Here is a 5,261-nt window from a genome sequence, read left to right as displayed (position 1 = left end):
CGTACCTCGCCTCAAATAAGGGTAAAATTTCTGAGATTGTTTAGAAAAGTTGAGACACTGAGAAAAGAACAAGAAAAGAAACAAAATACAGTATATTTAAGAAGCTGGTCTTCTTAGGAAACTTCCTGTATGTAGAATTTTTAAACAAGGCCATTCTAACCTTTTGACAGCAAGGGTAGAACCAATTTACCTCTTCAGAGCAAGTGTCTCTGTCTTGTAAAAAATAAATAATTTAAAAAAAATGTAATACATGTTAATACTATTCTCATAGACTTGAAACCAAAGATAGATCTTCGAAAAGAGTTCCAGTATTTGAGAATATCTTAAAAATTTTTCTCCAAAGATTTTCAATGGTACAAAAGCACTTAATCAATTTCAATATGAAATCAATATCAAGTCTTGTATTTTGAAAGAAGCAGCATTGCTTACATACAACTATAATTGTAATTTTTTGAAAAGTTTTAAGGTCAATATGTTGTAAACCCTGTAAAGTTTATGACCTATAAATAATTTCCATGATCACTTTCACATGAAATTAATTTTGACCAAATCAAAGGTTGATTTTATTTTATTGTTGTCCGTAGTTTGTATTTTATACATGCAGTAGGTCTTACCAAGCCCTCGTGCCTTAATGCCCCATTCCCGGCAAAATTTTACTAAAAAAGAATTTTTTAGAAAAAATTCATTACTCTGTTTATTATAAACAATGGAAAAATATTGGCATAAATTTTAGTTTTACACAAAAGATTCTTCGTTACTAGGCAAATTCAGAGGTTGTAAATCACATCCGCAGGAATGCTCTCGCATTTATGTATACTTTATGCAGTCAATAAAGTGCGCCCTCTCTAATGAAATTAGTTTTTGTACTTCGCATCTCGCACACAGTGGTCGATCGAGTAGGCCTGAGATATGTTTGTTTAATTGTCAAAATCTTTGTCAAAATCATTTTTTTAACAGATTTGAAATAATTTCTATGAAATATTATATTTCACAAGTGTCAATACTAGCAACGGAAAATGTCGGCCATTTTTATGTGTGATAACAGAACCTAAATCGAGGTAAGGCTAGGCCTAGCCTAGCAGTGCTGGATAGGCTAATGTTTTGGCGCCTACTATATTTCTTCGCAGACCTATCGCAAAATCAAACATGAAAAATCCATCCGCATTTATTTTTTGTGTGTAACACAAAAAATTTAATTTCTGTCTTATTTTACATTTTTTTCATGTTTAGTAATGTCTAAATTCAGTTAAACTAGCAATTTCGTATTATATTTATAAACCTTTGTAACATACATAAAAATCCGATCTTCTTAACAACTGAAATTTTGACAGGAATGGGGCTTTAAGAATAGGTTGTAAGGTTTTGCGCGTGTATGGTCAGCCTAAAGCTCTGTCTGTACTATTAAATTTTCTTTGATAAAAAAAAACTATTATATGCTCATATATAGTCATGATGTGCCTATATATGGTCATGATGTGATTTCATCATGACCATATTTAGGCATGTCACATGTTTTTGTCAAATGAAATTTGATATTCTGGACAGGGCTTACTTGTTGGATACGTTAAGTGAAAAGTTAAGCAATGCACAGTAGTAGATAGCACTCAAGAAGGTTTCACATATTCGTGTTGTTCACAGTGGAGTTTTCCTACTCGGAATAAACGTCCTGGTTGTTTTTCCGGGCAATTTTTGTTCAGTTAAACATAGAGCTTGTGTATTTAACCAAGAACAATGCTGTGTAGGCTACTTGCATTCGAATTTATGGTCACAATTATCAAGATATATGGTTAGTTTGACCAAAAAAAAAAAAAATCAGTTTGAACTTGGTGTTAGTCTATTTCACGTATATTTAACCTAAATAAATCAAATATTGCCATTGTCTCACGACAACCCATTTCAGCTCTTTTGGCAGTTATTGCACAAAATAATTAGAAATGAGGGTGTCTGCTGTGTGAAAATGATGATTAGCATGGGTATACGGCATGATGCAATGGCAAAATTTTCTTAATTCAAGTGACTGTTATATAGCATTATAACTATTGATTCCTGTCGATGATTTTTACTATCAGGTGGGTAGAGGCAAGTGATTTATAATTTAATATAAAATAAAAATTGAGTTATTTTTTGATCTATGTCACTGAATGTACTGCTGATCTAACATAAATTTGTATCTGTCGCCGAATTTATTGTTGATCGAACAGAATTTCCAGCTGTAAAAATGGCATCAGATACCAAAAATTTCAGGATATAAATATAATCGGTAGAATTTGTTAAGAAATAAGTGATCGTAAAATTTCAGGTTGTTTTACAAGAAACTGATTCAAGTGCCATGAAGTCTATTTCGAGATGACTATTAGCTTGTACAAAATATTTTATTAAAAAATCAAAAAGATATTTGAATTAAGATTTTTATGTTTTTGACAGTTTTCTACTCTCTCTAAGTAGCAGTAAATTTAGTTTCTAAAATCATTTTTGTTTGATGTTTCACTATGTTCCAAAGCAGAATTCATTTAAGTTTAATCTGATGTTAAATTTTGACTAAATTGAATTAGATTTTTGTCATACAATTGACATTGTGAATGCATTACCAACTCCTTGTAATTCCATGCACAGCGCCCTCACTCTTGATTACTATTCTTTGATGCATTTACCTTATTATATTCATCAGTATTTTTTATTGGGGAACTTAAACAGTAGCAAGTTACCATCACCTCTTCGGTGATTTAGTCTCAAAAACATTTGATTTCAGTGTTGTGTAATTCTAGACAAAATTTTATGTATTTATTTGATAAGATTTATATTGAGGCTGATTGTAAGTGGGCTTAAGGATTTGATCAAAGTTCAGGGGAAAAAATATATTATTTTCATTAGCATTAAGTATTAATTATGTGAGTTTGCTAAATACAAAGTTGTTACCAAGTTTAAATATGTATATCTTGAACTCTAAGAAACTTAAAAAAATTCAATTCAAATTTGAATTTTTTTTGCATTGAAAAAAAGGTAATATGTATACAGTAATTATCTCCAATAAACGAATGACAATTACAATATAATGTATTAATTACTATTGTTACTATTCCTTAATTGGGATCAGTAATGCAGCAACAAAATTAACTAAATTATAGTTTCATTTTTAAGTTACTGGTCACACAAGATACTTTTATGTAGAATTGTTTATGGTTTGCATAACTATTAAGGATTGCTAGTTGAACTAAAATGAACAGCGCCCTCACACATTGCTGCTAATCTGATCTGTGAACTTGGCTATTGTAACAAAAACCTTTTATAATATTTTCTTTCAATAGGTAAAATGCAGGACTGACTCACCCATGTATAATAATTTTATTCCCGCATGCTCCAATAGTGACTGTCAATGGCTGATTAACTCTAATCTCTTGGATTTAACTCTTCTCTTGATTTTTTTCCACATACAATATTGATACCTGGCACTTTTAGAAATTTCTCTGTTACCATCATCATCATCAGCATCAGCAACACCATCGTGACACCATCATCATCGTAGTCCTCACCGTCATCAATATTATTACTATCCTCCTCCTCCTCATCATCAGGGTATTAATATGTTTATGTATATGCTACCTATCTCTGTATGACCCAGCAGTTTTCATTCATGTCCAAAGTTAACTTATTAATTGTCTTTTATATGATCCTTGGTGTTGGCAATTAGTCAAACTTGAACCACAGGTACATTATCGCATCATAAAACGAATACTGTATAATGTTGTATCTCTCATCCTGAATATTACTGGTCAAGTGAGGTGTTGATCGAAAAAGATAAATATTTTAAGCCACACTATATTTTATGACTTGAAACTCAATATTGTAAAATTTATTTCTGTATGTTATTAATTATTGTCTGGCACATGTCTGTCAATTTTTGTGATTCACACACAATCACACCAAGCCCGGTTTCCAAACTGGAAAATAGACTTGCTGTAAACGTAGCTTTATACAGTACAGTTTGTTGAAAATTAACACGCTTACAGTTATAATTAGCAAGTAAAAAATGGTACACTTTTTGTGAAAATCCTACAAATCAATGATCTAAATATAGGCAAATATAGCGTACAACTTGCATGAAATAAGTATTATGATTTTCGTTGTTCAGTTGACCCACACCGATAGATACGATACGTTACGATATACTGTAGGCTATTCATTGATCGAGAAAAAAAAAAAAAAAAAGTCGCTACAGTGTTTCCTGTGCAATCGGTGCACTGTGTAGGCTGTCCTCCAAGGAACCGAGAAGGCTCCCGATTCGATTTAATGGAAATCGGGCTAATTCATAAATGTCAATTCACACATACCACCGACTACAATAGGTTTGCGAATCTAAAGTATTCCACAATACAGACAGTACGCGTCATGGTTTTTAAATTAGGGTTGGGGTTGGTTTGAATAGACTTACCGATATACTGTGGGAGTAAGATATTAACGGCTTTAAACATAAAAAATGATTGATATTTTCTTCCTTGCCCCAATAGTTACGTCTCGTTACTCTTTTATAACATTTGTTTATATTACCATTCAATAGTACATGAATGGAATTTGACAACCGTCTAACAAAAGTCTCCTGCTAAGTTTGTGGTACGAGTGTATTATTTGTTGATTTTTCTCTTGGCCTATTATCTATAGTATTAGCATTCCAGGATTTAAATTAAAGGCAAAGAAAAACGTTTGTGTTGCACAGAAAGCAGTCCTTTTCAGACAATTGTTAAAAAGTGACAACAAAAATTTAAAATAGAAACATCGTATTAATTTTTGAAATACTTAGATTTACAGTATTTATTTAACTTTGCTTTCTTGTACATAAGGCTGGGAAACACCTTATCTCAGTATAGATTTCTGCTGCTTGAAATGTTTGAGTCGCAGAAAAATGTTGATGGATCGCATAAATTCTTCAGATCGTGAAAACTTTACTTAATTCGAATGAGGACAAACGAAATCAAGTTTAGTATACGAAAGTGCGAAGTGTGGCATGTGCGTCAGTCTGCTTGCTTTTGTAATGCGTACGTTAATCATAGTTCATGTTAAAAATATATTATCAAATATACTTTTCAATTTAATAGTAGACTGCTAGACGATCTTATATAGCATCTGAAAAGAAGTAAGCTTAAAATAGAAAGTATGTTTTACCAGAGTACACGAGAAGCACACAAACAAGACGAGTGACCATTATTTTATTTTTCATGGTAAACGAAGTGGGGTGGCTAGCCACCCTATTCACCCCCCCCCCCCCC

The sequence above is a fragment of the Anneissia japonica genome, unplaced genomic scaffold (genome assembly GCF_011630105.1).
Source record: "Anneissia japonica isolate Jap-2015-1 unplaced genomic scaffold, ASM1163010v1 scaffold401_len1656234_cov178, whole genome shotgun sequence".
Lineage (NCBI taxonomy): Eukaryota > Metazoa > Echinodermata > Crinoidea > Comatulida > Comatulidae > Anneissia > Anneissia japonica.
The sequence above is the reverse complement of the archived record's forward strand: the minus strand, read 5'-3'. Positions refer to the sequence as shown.